The 17,092-nt window shown below is 43.1% G+C and overlaps 1 long non-coding RNA gene and 1 pseudogene across 1 annotated transcript in view; one reads left to right on the forward strand and one right to left on the reverse strand.

Moving 5' to 3' along the window:
• LOC141584121 (uncharacterized) overlaps positions 1–17,092 on the reverse strand; it is a 40,364-nt gene that overhangs the window by 7,400 nt on the left and 15,872 nt on the right. The window contains exon 2 of the long non-coding RNA XR_012517071.1: positions 15,501–15,649. This is a non-coding gene — a long non-coding RNA (uncharacterized LOC141584121). The remainder of the gene's footprint in view (positions 1–15,500; positions 15,650–17,092) is intronic.
• On the forward strand, positions 16,317–16,913 carry LOC120363266 (nucleoplasmin-3 pseudogene; annotated as a pseudogene).

The raw sequence follows: 17,092 nt of genomic DNA on the forward strand, positions 1-17,092 counted from the left end.
AGCCACTAGTTCTAGGGTGTTGTTCTCAGAGCCATTCTTGGAAACCCAGCATAGATCTTGTTCCTCCGGCCCTTTTGGTGATTTTGTTAAGAAGCTAGTTTCCAGCTGTGTGCACTGGCTCACACCTGTAATCACAGCACTTTGAGAGGCCGAGGCAGGTGGATCATCTGAGGTCAGGGGTTCAAGACCAGCCTGACCAAAATGGAGAAACGCTGTCTCTACTAAAAATACAAAATTGGCCGGGCGCGGTGGCTCACGCCTGTAATCCCAGCACTTTGGGAGGCTGAGGCCAGTGGATCACGAGGTCAAGAGATCGAGACCATCCCGGTCAACATGGTGAAACCCGTCTCTATTGAAAATACGAAACATTAGCTGGGCATGGTGGCACGTGCCTGTAGTCTCAGCTACTCAGGAGGCTGAGGCAGGAGAATTGCCTGAACCCAGGAGGCGGATGTTGCGGTGAGCCGAGATCGCGCCATTGCACTCCAGCTTGGGTAACAAGAGCGAAACTCCATCTCAAAAAAAAAAAAAAAGCAAAATTAGCCAGGCATGGTGGTGCATGCCTGTAATACCAGCTACTCAGGAGGCTGAGGCAGGAGAATCATTTGAACGTGGGAGGCAGAGATTGCGATGAGCTGAGATTGCACCACTGCACTCCTGCCTGGGCAACAAGAGCGAAACTCTGTCTCAAAAAAAAAAAAAAAAAAAAAAGAAGAAGCTAATTTCCTTTGATAAAGCTCCTTCTCCTTAAAATAAGAATGGTTTCTGTTATCTCCAACTAAACCCTGCCTTACACAGACATCAAAAGTCTAAAGACAAAAGAAATGATTAATATAATAGGTTTTAACCAGATTTGTCATTGAATAAACACAAATTACAAGATAATTTTTTAAGTTTTTCCATTTATTATTTTTAGAAGAGACATTTCTACCTATAACATTGGCAAAATTCAAAATAAATAACCAGGCCCAGCGCAGTGGCTCAAAGCTGTAATCCCAGCACTTTGGGAGGCCAAGGTGGATGGATCACTTGAGGTCAGGAGTTTGAGACCAGCCTGACTAACATGGTGAAACCTTGTCTCTACAAAAATTAGCCAGGTATGGTGGCAGGCACCTGTAATCCCAGCTACTTGGGAGGCTGAGGCAGAAGAATTGCTTGAACCCAGGAGGCAGAGGTTTCAGTGAGTCAAGATCGCACCACTGCACTCCACTCTGGGCAACAAGAGCAATAATAACCAGTGACGGTAAAAACTTGAGGAAGCAGAGACACTCTCATCCATTGCTGTCGATAAAATTAGCACAAGCTTTCTCAATAACAAAGTTTTAAAAATCCATATGACCTTTGACTTAGTGATTCTATTTCTGAAAGTTTATTCTAAAGGAATAATTTAAGGATGTGTAGTAAGACTTAATGGTAAGAATGTTCAGTGAATTACTGTCTGTAATTTTTTTAAATGAAGTTAGCTCATGTCTTACTTGTTCCTGCTGGTATAACGAACTATCACAGCCAGGGTACATTATAAATAATATAAGTTGGCAGGACATGATGACTCACGCCTATAATCCTAGCGCTTTCGAAGTCCAAGGCAGGTGGATCACTTGAGGTCAGGAGTTTGAGACCAGCCTGACCAACATGATGAAATCTTGTCTCTACTAAAAATACAAAATTAGCCGGGTGTGGTGGTGCGCACCTGTAATCCCAGCTACTCAGGAGGCTGAGGCAGGAGAATCACCTGAACCTGGACACAGAGACTGCAGCGAGCCAAGATTGTGGCATTGCACTCTAGCCTGGGCAAAAACAGCAAAACTCCATCTCAAAAAATAATAATAATATGAGTTGACTCCTCATAGTTCTGGAGTCTGAGAAGTCGAAGATCAAGGCACCAGCAGATGCCAAAATGGCACTTTGCTGCTGCGTCTTCACGTGGTTGAAGGGACAAAGGCTGTATCTTCATATGGTCCAAAGGCAAAAAGGGCAAAGGGTCCCTTGAACCTCTTCTATAAGGGCACTAATCCCATTCATGAGAGCAGCGCACTCATGACTTAATCACTTCCCCCAGAGCCCCACCTCTTAAAACTATCCCATTGCACATTAGCTTTTAGTGTGTGAACTTGGGAGGGACACAAACATTTAAACCACAGCCCCTCACACTGAGCAGCTGAAGGCTGGTCAAATACAGTATGGTACATGCATGGAATACAAAATTATGCAGCCTTTAAAAAGTCTACAGTAGAGAAGGTAGAGCACAATTCACCCCCTTTGCTGGAACACCAAATTTTAACAACTATCTGTGCACAAAAAAAGCACCATCACAAGAACCAAAAATCCGATCAGCAATCACAGTACCTGGCTTTAACTTCATATCGCTAAAAGGGGCATTGAAGAGGCTCAGAGAGACAGTCTTGAACCACCGAAGCCCCTTCTCTCCCACTCCCAGCAGCAGCTACATGGCACAGAGAGAGGATCTGAGCATTTTGAGGAAGGGAGAGCACAGCAACTGGGGCACGTCACGTTGAACTCAGTGCTGTCATGTCACAGTAGAAAATAAAGCTGTGCTGGGCTCAGCCAGTGCCTGTGCAGGGAGGGAGCATTCGGACCAGCCCTAGCCAGAGGGGAATTGCCCATCCCAGTGGTTGGAACCCGAGTTTCTTGGCAGGCTCCACCACCATGGGCTGAAGGGCTCTGTGCTCCTAGGTACCACCCTGACCACAGTGGGGCAGAGCAACAAGCAAGTTTCTGGAGTTCCTGAAGTCCAGGCCTAGGCTCTTGGACATTTCTGGACCTGCCTTGGGCCAGAGGGGTCCCCACTGCCCTGAAGGGTGAGTCCCAGGACTGGTAGCACTGAACACAAGCTGACAAAAGAGCCCTTGGGCTTTAGGTGAATATCTGCGGTGGCCTGGCAGAAGCCCCTGGTAGAACCCCCTGTGTTTCAGTGGTGGTGATGGCCACAGGGAGATGCTCCTCTGTCTGTGGAAAGGGCAAGGAAGCACGAGAAGGACTTTGTATTGTGGTTTGAGTGCCAGCTTAGACACAGTAGAATAGAACATCAGGTAAATTGCTAAGGTTTTTTACTCTAATCCCTGGCTCCCAGACAGCGTCTCTGGACATGCCCAGGGCCTAGGGAAACTCACTGCCCTGAAGGAAAGGGTCTTGGGCAAGGCCCGGTGGTGTGCTGACTTCAGCTCTGACCCAGTGTAGTCCAGTGGTCATGGCCACGGGGGTGCTTGCTTCCCCACACTCCCAGTTCCAAGGGGCTCACCACAGAGTGAGGGATCCATGTGTTTGATAAAATATAAGGGAAAAGAAGAAGTGTCTCTGCTTGGTAATCCAGATAATTTTTCTGGATTTTATACAGGACCACCAAAGTGGTAGCTTTATGAGTCTGCAAAAACTACAGCGTTACTGGGCTTGGGGCCCAAGTCACTTCAAATAACTGGGAAGCCTTCCCAAGGAGGATGGGCACAAACAAGCCCAGACTGTGAACACTACAATAAATACTCAACTCTTCAATGCCCAGACACCAACGAACATCTACAAGCATCAGCACCATCCAGGAAAACACAACCCCACCAAATGAACGATAGAGTTAGCAGGGACCAATCCTGAATAAACAGAGAAATATGACCTTAAAGACAGAATTCAAAATTGCTGTTTTAAGGAAACTCAAAGAAATTCAAGATAACATAGAGAAGGAATTCAGAATTCCATCAGATAAATCTAACAAAGAGGTTGAAATAATTTAAAAGAATCGAGAAATTCTAGAGTTGAAAAATGCAATTGACATGCTGAAGAGTGCATCAGTCTCTTAATAGCAGAATTAAGCAGAAGAATTAGTGAGCTTGAAGACAGGCTATTTGAAAATACACAGTCAGATAACATGGAGACAAAAGAAAAAAGAATGAAAGGCTGGGCGCGGTGGCTCACGCCTATAATCCCAGCACTTTGGGAAGCCGAGGCAGGGGAATCACAAGGTTAAGAGTTTGACACCAGCCTGACCAACATGGTGAAACCCTGTCTCTACTAAAAATACAAAAATTAGCCAGGGATGGTGGCACATGCCTGTAGTCCCACCAGCTACTCAGGAGGCTGAGGAAGGAGGATCGCTTGAACCTGGGAGATGGAGGTTGTAGTGAGCCGAGATCATACCACTGCACTCCAGCTGGGTGAAAGAGTGAGGCTCGATCTCAAAAAAGAAAAAAAAAATAATAAAAAACAATGAGGCATGCCTACCAGATCTATTATTGGCCTTAAAGAGGAAGTAGAGGAAGGTCTAGTGGTAGAAAATCTATTCAAAGAGATAATATCGGAGAACTTCCCAAACCTACAGAAAGATATCAACTTTCAAATACAACAAGATTATAGAACACCAAGCAGATTTAACCCAAAGAAGACTATCTCAAGGTATTTAATAATCTAACTCCCAAAGGTCAAGGATAAAGAAAGAATTCCAAAAAAAAGCCAGAAAACAACAACAGCAGCAGCAATAACATACAATGGAGCTCCAATACATCTGGCAGCAGACTTTTCAGTAGAAACCTCGTAGCTCAGGGGAGAATGGTATAACATATTTAAAACGCTAAAGGAAAAAATTTTTATCCTAGAATAGTATATCCAACAAAAATATTCTTCAAGCATGAAGAAGAAGTAAAGACATTCACAGACAAACAAAAGCTGAGGGATTACATCAATGCCAGACTTGTCCTATAAGAAATACTAAAGAGATTTCTTCAATCTGAAAGAAAACGATGTTAATGAACAAAAAGGAATCATCTGAAGGTACAAAACTCACTGGGAATAGTAGGCACATAGAAAACCACAGAATAGTATAACACGGAAGTGGTGGTGTGTACACTACTCGTCTTAATAGAAAGACTAAATAACGAACCAATCAAAAATAACACAACAACTTTTCAAGGCATAGATAGTACAATAAGACATAAAGAAAAAACAACGAAAAGTTAAAAAGCAGGGGAAGGAATTGAAACTGTAGCGTTTCACTAAATATTTATTTACATGTTTATGCAATCTGTGTTGTCATCAGTTTAAAATAATGGGCTACAAGATAGTATTTGCAAGCCTCATGGTAACTTCAAATCAAAAAAACTTACAAAGGATATACATAAAATAAAAAGCAAGAAATGGAAGCGCATCACCAGAGAAAATCACCTTCACTAAAAGAAAGACAAGAAGGAAGAGAAGACAGCAAAACAACCAGAAAACAAATAACAAAATGGTAGGAGTAAAGGAGTAAATCCCTACTTATCAATAATACCATTTATATATATATGGAATCTCTCTCTATCACCCAGGCTGTTATGCAGAGGTGCAATCTGGGCTTACTGCAACCTCTACCTCCTGGGCTCAAACCATTATCATCCCTCAAGCCTCCTGAGTTGCTGGAATTATAGGCAGATGCCACTATGCCTGCCTAATTGTTGTATTTTTAGTAGAGACAGGGTTTTGCCATGTTGGCCATGCTGGTCTCAAATTCCTGACCTTGGGTGACCCACCTGCCTCAGCCTCCCAACATGCCGGGATTACAGGTATGAGCTACCACACCTGGCCAGAATATTAACAAACTATTAACTCTCCAGTCAAAAGACAGAGTGGGGCCAGGCACGGTGGCTCATGCCTATAATCTTAGCATTTTGGGAGGCCCAGGCAGATGGATCACTTAAGGCCAGGAGTTCAAGACCAACCTGGCAAACAGGGTGAAACCCTGTCTCTACTAAAAATACAAAAATTAGCTGAGTATGATGGTGCCTGACTGTAATCCCAGCTACTCGGGAGGCTGAGACACAAGAATTGCTTGAACCTGGGAGGCAGAGATTGCAATAAGCCAAGACTGTGCCACTGCACTTCAGTCTGGGCAACAGAGCAAGACTCTGTCTTAAAAAAAAAAAAAAAAAAGAGTAGGCTGCTGGGAGCAGTGGTTCACACCTGCAATCTTAGAGCTTTGGGAGGCCAAAATGGGAGGATCTCTTGAGGCCAGGAGTTCAAGACCAACATAGGCAACATAGTGAGACCCTGTTTCTACCAAAAAAAAAAAAAAAATTTTTTTTGAGAGAAGTCTCACTCTATTGCCCAGGCTGGAGTGCAATGGTACAATTTCAGCTCACTGCAATCTCCACCTCCCAGGTTCAAGCAATTCTCCTTCCTCGGCCTCCCAAGTGGTTGGGATTACAGGTGCCCACTACCACGCCCAGCTAATTTTTGTATTTTTAGTAGAGATGGGATTTCACCATGTTGGTCTTGAACTCCTGACCTCAGGTGATCCACCTGCCTCAGCCTCTCAAAGTGCTGGGGTTGCAGGTGTGAGTCACCAAACCTGGTAAGAAAAAATTAAAAAAAAAAAAATGCTAGGCATGGTGGCATACGCCTGTAGTCCCAGCTCCTCAGGAAGCTGAGGTGGGAGGAGTGTTGAGCTTGGGATGTCAAAGCTGTAGTGACCTGTGATCATGCCACTGTACTCCAGCCTGGGTGACAGGTGAGACCCTGCCCCTACCCCCAAAAAAAGACATAGTATGGGTCAACGGATGAAAAATCAAGACCCAATGATCTGTTGCCTAAAAGAAACATACTTCATCAATAAAGATACATCTAGACTGAAAATTAAGGGATGGAAAAGGATATTTCATACCAATGAAAACCAAAGAGCAGCAGTAGCTACGCTCATATCAGACAAAATAAATTTCAAGACAAAAACCATAAGAAGAGACAAAGCAGTCATTGTATAGTAACAAAGTGGTCAGCCATGCATGATAGCTCATGCCTATAATCCCAACAATTTGGGATTTTGGAGGCTCTTGGGAGGCTGAGGCAGGTGGATCATCTGAGGTCAGGAATTCAAGACAAGCCTGGCCAATATGGTGAAACCCCATCTCTACTAAAAATATTAAAAAAATTATCTGGATATGGTGGTGGGTGCCTGTAATCCCAGCTACTTGGAAGGCTGAGGCAGGAGAATTGCTTGAACCTGGGAGGCAGAGGTTGCAGTTAGTCGAGATTGCGCCATTGCACTCCAGCCTAGGAAACAAAGGGAGACTGTCACAAAAAAAAAAGTAACAAAAGGGTCAATTCAGCAAGAAGATATAATGATTGTAAATATATATGCATCCAACACTGGAACACTCAGATATATAAAGCAAATATTATTAGAGCTAAAGAGAGAGACAGATCCCAATACAAAAATAGCTGGAGACGTCAACACGCCACTTTCAGAAAATCAAAGAACATCAAAACAGCCGGGATAATCAACAAAGAAACATCAGATTTAATCTGCCCTATAGAACAAAATGGACCTAATAAATACTTACAGAGCATTTCATCCAACACCTGCAGAATACACATTCTTCTCAGTACCTGGATTATTCTCAAGGATAGATCATACGTTAGTCACAAACAAGTCTTTAAACATTCAAAAAATAAAAAACTGAAATAACATCAAGTATCTTCTCTGACCACAGTGGTATAAAACTAAAAATCAGGCCGGGCGCGGTGGCTCAAGCCTGTAATCCCAGCACTTTGGGAGGCCGAGGCGGGTGGATCACGAGGTCGAGAGATCGAGACCATCCTGGTCAACATGGTGAAACCCCGTCTCTACTAAAAATACAAAAAACTAGCTGGGCGTGGTGGCGCGTGCCTGTAATCCCAGCTACTCAGGAGGCTGAGGCAGGAGAATTGCCTGAGCCCAGGAGGCGGAGGTTGCGGTGAGCCGAGATCGCGCCATTGCACTCCAGCCTGGGTAACAAGAGCGAAACTCCGTCTCAAAAAAAAAAAAAAAAAAAAAAAAAAAAAAAAAACTAAAAATCAATAATAAGAGGAATTTTTGAAACTGTACAAACATGTGGAAATTAAACAATATGCTCCTGGATGACAAGTCAACGAATGAAGAAATTAAGAAGGAATTTGAAAAATTTGTTGAAGCAAATGATCATGGAAACACAACACACTGAAACCTATGGGATATAGTAAAAGCAATACTAAAAGGGAAATTTATAGCTCTAAGTACCTACATCGAAAAAAAGAGAAAATTTTCAAATAAATAACCTAACAATGCATCTTTACCAACCTAGAAAAGTGAGAGCCAACCAAACCCAAAATTAGTAGAAGAAAAAAAATAATAAAAATCAGAGCAGAAATAAATAAAATTTAAAATAATATAATCAACATCAAAAAAAGTTGTTTTTTTTTAAATATGAACAAAATTAGCAAATCTTTAGCCAGACTGAGGAAAAAAGAGAGAAAACACCAAATAAGGAAAATCAGAGATGAAAAAGTAGATATTACAATTGATACTGCAGAAATTCAAAGGCTCATTAGTGGCTACTAAGAGCAACTATATGCCAATAAATTGGAAAATCTGGAAGAAATGGGTAACTTCCTAGAAATGGGTAACCTATCATATTGAACCATGAAGAAATCCACAACTTGAACAGACCAGTTACAAGTAATAAGATTGAAGCTGTAATGAAAAGTCTCCCAGTAAAGAAAAGCCCAGGACTTAATGGTTTCATTGTTGAATTCTGTCAGACATTTAAAGAACTAATACCAACTCTACTCAAACTGTTCCAAAAAATACAGGAAAAGGGAATACCCCCAATCTCATTCTACAAAGCCAGTATTATCCTGATACCCAAACCAGACAAAGACACATTTTAAAAAACAAAACAAGAGCCGGGCCCGCGGGCGCGCGCCACCACACCCCGGTGGTTTTGTTTGTGTTTTCAGCGGAGACGTCGTTTCACCGTGTTGGCCAGGATGGTCGTCTCCATTCGGCCTCCCAAAGTGCGGGGATTACAGGCGTGAGCCACCGCGCCCGGCGTGTTGTATCATTTTAAAGGCCTTGACGAGAAGACGCGAAAAGCAATTGCCAGGCCTCCGTGGAAGAGAAGGCAGAAACCCGGAGGGGAAAACCAAGCTCTCAAGCGAATGTTGCTCTGAGAGGGTCTGCTGAACCCTGAGGACCTGTGACTTTGTCTTCACCGCTCAAGGGCTGTGGGGCCACTGGCAGACAGGGATAAAAGAGGAAGCTCAAGCAAGGCTATGCCTGCAACCTGCCTTATGATGGGACAGAAACTCCCACCCGTGGAAGCTGAAGCTAGAACTTGAAAAAACCACTTTAAACTTCATATGGAACCAAAAAAGAAACTGCATAGCCAATACAATCCTAAGCACAAAGAATAAAGCTGGAGGCATCATGCTGCCAGACTTCAAACTATGCTACAAGACAACAGTAATCAAAACAGCATGGTACTGGTACCAAAACAGAGACATAGACCAATGGAACAGAACAGAGGTCTTGGGAGCAATGCCACACATCTACAACCATGTAATCTTTGACAAACCTGACAAAAACAAGCAATGGGCTTGTTTAATAAATGATGTTGGGAACATTGGCTAGTAAGGTGCAGAAAGCAGAAACTGGACCCCTTCCTGACATGTTACATTAAACTTAACTCCAGATGGATTAAGGGCTTAAGCATAAACCCTAACATCATAAAAACCCTAGAAGAAAACCTAGGCAAAACCATCCAGGACATAGGCATAGGCAAGGACTTCATGACTAAAACACCAAAAGCACTGGCAACAAAAGCCAAAATAGACAAATGGGATCTAATAAAACTCCAGAGCTTCTTTACAGCAAAAGAAACTATCATTAGAGCAAACCAGCAACCAACAGAATGTGAAAAATTTTTTGCAATATACCCATCTGTCAAAGGGCTAATATCCAGAATCTACAAAGAACTAAAACAGATTTACAAGGAAAGAAACAAACCTATCCAAAAGTGGGCAAAGGATATGAGCACTTTTCAAAAGAAGACATATATGAAGCCAACAAACATATGAAAAAATGCTCATCATCACTGGTCATTAGAGAAATGCAAATTGAAGCCACATTGAGATACCGTCTCACGCCAGTTAGAATGGTGATCATTAAAAAAATCTGGAGACAACAGATGTTGGAGAGGATGTGGAGAAATAGGAACACTTTTACACTGTTGGTGGGAGTGAAATTAGTTCAACCATTGTGGAAGACAGTGTGGTGATTCCTCAAGGATCTAGAAATAGAAATACCATTTGACCCAGCAGTCCCACTACTGGGTATATACCCAAAGGATTATAAATCATTGTATTATAAAGGCACATGTACACATATGTTAATCACAGCACCGTTTACAATAGCAAAGACTTGGAACCAACCCAAATGCCCATCAGTGATAGACTACACAAAGAAAATGTGGCATATATACACATGGAATACTATGCAGCCATAAAAAATGATGAGTTTGTGTCCTTTGTAGAGACATGGATGAACCTGGAAACCATCATTCTCCCCAAACTGATACAAGAACAGAAAATCAAACACCACATGTTCTCACTCATAGGTGGGTGATGAACAATAAGAACATGTGGACACAGAGAGGGGAGCATCACACACTGGGGCCCTTTGACGGGATGGTAGGGGAGGGACAGTGGGAGGGAGGGAGGAGAGGGATAATGTGGGGGGAAATGTCAGGTATAGGTGATGGGGGAATGGAGGTAGCAAACCACCATGCCATGAATGTCCCTATGCAGCAATCTTGCATGATCTGCCCATGTACCCTAGAAGCTAAAGTACAATAAAAATAAAATAAATAAATAAAATAATTTAAAAAAAAAACAACTATAGGCAAGTTTCTCTGATGAATATAAAGGCAAAAATCAACAAAACCTAATTCAAAACAAAATTTGTTTTACTAGCAAACCAAATTCAACAATACATTTAAAAGATTATTCATCGTGGCCAAGTGGGATTTATTCTAGGGATGCAAGGATAGTTCAACATACACAAATCAATTAATGTGTATTAATATCAATAGAATGAAGGAGAAATACCATATGATCCTATCAATCATATGATCAAAAACCATATGATCAAACCATATGATGCTGAAAAAGCATTAGGTAAGGTTTGACATCTCTTCATATTAAAAACCCTCAAAAACTGGGTATAGAAGAAACATACCTCAACGTAATAAAAGCCATATATGCCAGACTCATAGCTACTATCATACTGAATAGGGAAAAACTGAAAGCCTTTCCTCTTAGATCTGGAACATGACAAGGATGCCCATTTTCACCACTGTTATTCAACATGGCGCTGGAGGTCCTAGCTAGAGAAATCAGATGAGAAAGATATAGGCCAGGCATGGGGGCTCATGCCTGTAATCCCAGCACTTTGGGAGGCTGAGGTGGGCAGATCACTTGAGGTCAGGAGTTCAAGACCAGCCTTGCCAACATGGCAAAACCCTGTCTCTACTAAAAATACAAAAAGTTAGCCAGGTATGATGGTGGTCACCTGTAGTCCCAGCTACTCAGAAGGCTGAGGCAGGAGAATCACTTGAACCCGGGAGGCAGAGGTTACAGTGAGCCAAGATCACACCACTGTACTCTAGCCTGGGTAACAACAGCAAAACTCTTTCTCAAAAAAAACAAGCAAAAAAAAGACAAAGTCAAATTATCCTTGTCTGCAGAGGATATGATCATATACTTGGAAAAACCTAAAAACTTCATCAAAAAATGATTAGAACTGATAAATTCAGTAACATTGCAGGATACAAAATCAATGAAAATCAACAGCATTTTTATATGCCAACAATGAACAATCTGATAAAGAAATCAAAAAAGTAATCCTATTTATAATAGCCACAAATAAAATTAAATACCTAGAAATTAACCAAAGAAGCAAAAGATTTCTATGATAAAAACCATAATATACAAATGAAATAAATTGAAGAGGACACAAAAAAGAAAAATATTCCATGTTGATGGATTGAAAGAATAAATATTATTAAAATATCCATACTAGCCAAAGCACTCTACAGATTCAATGCAATCCCTACCAAAATACCAATGCCATTCTTCACAGAAATAGAAAAAAAAAAAACCACTAAAATTTATATGGAACACTGAAAGACCCAGAAAAGCCAAAACTATCCTGAGCAAAAAGAACAAAACTGGAGGAATTACATTACCTGACTTCAAATAATACTACAGAGCTATAGTAACCAAAACAGCATGGTACTGGCATAAAAACAGCCACAGACCACAGAGAACCCAGAAACAAATCCATACACCTACAGTAAACTCATTTATGACAAAGGTGCCAAGAACACACTGGAGAAAAAAAGTCTCTTTAATAAATGATGCAGGAAAAACTGGATATCTAAGACTGAAATCTAAGACCTCTAATTATGAAACGACTACCAGAAAACATTGGAGAAATTCTCCAGGACATTGGTCAAGGTAAAGATTTCTTGAGTAGTACCCCACAAGTACAGTCTACCAAAGCAAAAATGGACAAATGGGATCACATCAAGTTAAAAGCTTCCGCACAGCAACAGAAACAATAAAAAATGTGAAGAGACAACACGGAATGGGAGAAAATGTATGCAAACTACCGATCTGACAAGAGATTCATGAAAAAAATATAGAAGGAGTTCAAACAATTCTATAGGAAAAAATCTAATTATCCAATCAAAAAATGGGCAAAAGATTTGAATAGACATTTCTCAAAAGAAGACATATAAATGGCCAACAGGCATATGAAAAGGTGCTTAACATCACTGATCGCCAGAGAAATGCAAATCAAAACTACAGTAAGATGTCATCTCACCCAGTTAAAATGGCTTTTATCCAAATCTCAGGCAATAACAAATGCTGGTAAGGATGTGGAGAAAAGGGAACCCTTGTACACTGTTGGTGGGAATGTAAATTAGCATAATGACCATGGAGAACAGTTTGGAGGTTCCTCAAAAAACCTAAAAATAGAGCTATCACATGATCCAGCAATCCCACTGCTGGGTATATACCAAAAGGAAGAAAATCGGTATATCAAAGAGATACCTGCATTCCCAAGTTTTCTGCAGCACTGTTCACAATAGCCAAGATTGGGAAGCAGCCTAAGGGCCCATGAACAGACGAAGAGATAAAGAAAATGTGCTTATACACGATGGAGTACTAATTCAGCCATAAAAATGAATGAAATTCTGTAATTTGCAACAACATGGATAGAACTGGAGGTCATTATGTTAAGTGAAATACGCCAGGCACGGAAAGACAAACATTGCATATTCTCACTTATTCATGGGACCTAAAAATCAAATCAATTGAATTCATGGAGTTAAAGAGAAGGATGGTTTCCAAAGGCTTGGAGGGTAGTAAGATAGAGGGGAGCTGGGGATGGTTAATGGGTACCACTAAAATTTGAAATAAGACCTAGTATTTGATAGCACAAGAGGGGAACTATAGTCAATAATAATTGTACATTTAAAAATAACTGAAACCCCCTATGGAGGCTGAATCAAAGCTCAGAATCTAGAAGAGGCTCACTCATTGCAGATAGCTGCAAACAGAAACCAACTGCTTGCCAGGCACGGTGGCTCACACCTGTAATCCCAGCACTTTGGGAGGCTGAGGTGGGTGAATCACCTGAAGTCAGGAGTTTGAGACCTGCCCGGCAAGCATGGTTAAACCCCATCTCTAATAAGAATACAAAAAAATTATCTGGGCATGGTGGCAGGCACCTGTAATCCCAGCTACTAGGGAGGCTAAGGCAGGAGAATCGCTTGAACCCAGGAGATGGAGGTTGCAGTAAGCTGAGATTGCGCCACTGGACTCCAGTCTTGGTGACAGAGCAAGACTCCGTCTCAAAAAAAAAAAAAAACAAAAAAAAACACATACAACTGCTGCCCTGTCATTTTAATGACAGGATGGGAGCCTGTTTAATGCCTTTGACATCATTCCACACAAGCTCCACTTAAAATGCCACTCTAACCTCCCACTGCAGCCTTGACCCAACCTATTTCCCACCCTAGTCACGGCTTTTTTTTTTTTTTTTTTTTTGAGATGGAGTTTAGTTTTATGCCCAGGCTAGAGTGCAGTGGTGCGATCTCAGCTCACTGCAACCACGCCCTCCCAGGTTCAAGTGATTCTCCTGCCTCAGCCTCCAGAGTAGCTGGCATTACAGATGCCCACCACCACACCCAGCTAATTTTTGTAGGCTAGTCACTGCTTCTATTTCCCTGTTCCTGCTTCAGATGGCCCATGGTTGTTGCCACCATTTAAAAAATTATGTCAACATTGATTGGACTCCATTCTATACTCAGCTTGGTGCCCAAGGTTGCTGTGACCAAGTGCTACCAAAGAGAAAATTCTAGGTGGCCTGGGATGACCCCAGGAAGCTTCTCTGCGAGAAGTGGGCTTACCAAGCTCTGGACAGATGCAAGTAGTTGAGACAGGCAGGGAGCTGGCTTGCATAAGGGCTCAGAGGCAGGACTATGTCGAAACCCATCTGGCTTGGGCAGAGAATCTGCAATGAGACCTCCTCCCTAGAAGTTCAGGGTGTGTTTATTAGAAGTATAGAAAGGATGGTAAGACGCGGAAGAGCGAGCTGATTAATTTGGATGTCAAGTTGAGGAAATGCTATGAGCACCCCAGAGATATGCTGAAAATGTACTTGAGGAAAATCTGTCCGTACAGGATGGGTAAGGAAGGGTGAAGTGGTGATGAGAAAGCTAGGCTGCAGCCCACTACCCAACAGAGAAAGAACTTAAGGAGGCAGACATAGAAATAAAAATCACTGGATTTTAGGGCCAGGCGTGGTGGCTCATGCCTGTAATCCCAGCATTTTGGCAGGCTGAGGTGGGCAGATCACTTGAGGTCAGGAGTTTGAGACCATCCCAGGCAACATGGTGAAATGCTGTATCTACCAAAAATACAAAAATCACATAGGCATGGTGGTGGGCGCCTGTAATCACAGCTCCTCAGGAGGCTGAGGCAGAATCACTTGAACCGGGTAGTAAGAGGTAGCACTGAGCCAGGATCATACCACTTCACTCCAGTCTGGGCAACAGCAAGACTCCATGTAAAAAAAAAAAATTCACTGGATTTTACAGCCTAATTGCGTGAAGGTCCAAACGAGGAAAAGATCACAGATGGTGCTGATGTCTCAACCTGAGAAGAGTTGATTCACTTCCCTGCCCCTTCCTGTTCATTCACTCTGAACATCCAGTGCTTACATGCAGCAGGCCCTGTGAAAGAGCTAGAGAGAAATAAGGTGGGTAAGCGGCAGCACTGCCCACCAGAAGCCCATCGCTTAGTGCGAGAGAAGAGGAAATCAACAGATGGCTATAAAAATGCAGAATAACGCTAGTACCAGGCCATGGGCTGCAGAGCATGGACGAAGGGCTCTAATCTGTTCTGACAGCATTGCCATCTACATTACCACCCCCTCCCCCACACCGGCTCCCTCTGACAAGGCTTTAAAGAGGTAAATGACTGAAAAATCCCCACAGGGCTTGGGCAGAACTTCCAGGCCCTGTGAGGAGAGCCCTGTAGATGAGGAGGAGCTCCAAGAAACCTGTTGCCCTTTCCTGAGCATGAGGTGTGGAGATGGACCCCATCAGTACCAGGATGCCACATATTTCATTAGCTCTCTTCTCTTGTTCACTTCTTACCTATCTTCTCTCCTCCTACTATTCTGCAGGTAATGCTGAAATCCTGGATGTTGGAGCTAGAAATGACAATTCAGTACACACTCCCTTATTTTGCAGATGAAGAAACTCCTCTGGCAATGTTCCTCGTTCTTCGTACCTCTCCACCTGTTCTGCCAACAAAATTGTGCTGGGTCATTAGAAAGCTAAGTGACAAATACACAATAATGTGTCAGTTAAGTCACAGAATGCTGTTAAAAGCTGGTAATGACTTCATGTGCTTTTCCTATTAGGGTCATTTACATTTTATTACCAAATTTTTTTGTTTTTGAGATGGGGGTCTCGCTCTTTAACCAAAGCTGGAGTGCAGTGACATGATCACAGCTCACTGCAGCCTCAACCGCCTGGGCTCAAGTGATCCTTCCACCTCAGCCTCCTGAGTAGCTAGGACCACAGTTTTTTGTTGTTTGTTTTGTTTTGTTTCGTTTCGTTTCGTTTCGTTTCGTTTCGTTTCGTTTCGTTTCGTTTCGTTTCGTTTCGTTTCGTTTCGTTTCGTTTCGTTTCGTTTCGTTTCGTTTCGTTTCGTTTCGTTTCGTTTCGTTTCGTTTCGTTTCGTTTCGTTTCGTTTCGTTTCGTTTTGTTTTGTTTTGTTTTGTTTTGTTTTGTGTTTTGTTTGAGACGGGCAGACGGTGGTGTCTCACCATGTTGCCCAAGCTGCTCTCGAACTCCTGGTTTCAAGCAATTCTCCCGCCTTGACCTCCCAAAGTGCTACAATTACAGGCATGCGCTACCACACCTGGTCTTTATAACTCTCTTAAAAATCTGTTTATTTTTGGCAGCATGGCGGCCAGCACTGAAGCCACCTTAGCGTTTTTGAGTCAGGAGAGCCGAACGCCGGCCAGGGGCGTTGGGGGCTTGCGAGTCCCGGCCCCCGTCACTACGGATTTCTGCTATGAGCTCTCCTGCCACACCCGGTCCCTCATCTTTAAGGTAGACGAAGAGGATGGTGCGGAGCATGTGCTGGCACTAAGCATGCTGTGCAGCACCGAGGGAGGCAAAGACGAGTGTCATGTGGTAGAAGTGGCCCAGAACCATGACCATCGGGAGATCGCAGTCCCTGTGGCCAACCTCAAGCTATCCTGCCAACCCATGCTCAGCCTGGACGACTTCCAGCTCCAACCACCTGTAACTTTCCACCTGAAGTGGGGCTCTGGCCCTGTACAGATCACCGGGAGGCACCAGATTGTTACCGTGAGCCATGATGTTTCTGAGGAGGAGATCGAGGAAGAGGAAGAGGGCAATGAGGAGGAGGAAGCTGAGCTGTGCCCCATCCTTCCTGCCAAAAAGCAGAGGGACAGGCCCCGGCCCTCCTTGGTCAGTTCCACGCGCCACGCACCGCCATGCACCCTGTTCCCCAACAAGTTTCAAGAATTGTAAATGTTTCTTCTTCCTGGAAGAGGAGAGCTTGGGTGGGGTTTGGGCGGGAGGGACTTGGTCACCGGCGCTCGGAGAGGGCCAGTGCTCCACAGGACCTTGGTTTTCTGGTCTTGCACCATGCCTGGGGCCTCTTCCCACCTGCCTGTGAGAACTGGAGGTTAGTGCCTGAAGCGCAGAAC

The sequence above is a fragment of the Saimiri boliviensis genome, chromosome 4 (assembly GCF_048565385.1).
Source record: "Saimiri boliviensis isolate mSaiBol1 chromosome 4, mSaiBol1.pri, whole genome shotgun sequence".
Lineage (NCBI taxonomy): Eukaryota > Metazoa > Chordata > Mammalia > Primates > Cebidae > Saimiri > Saimiri boliviensis.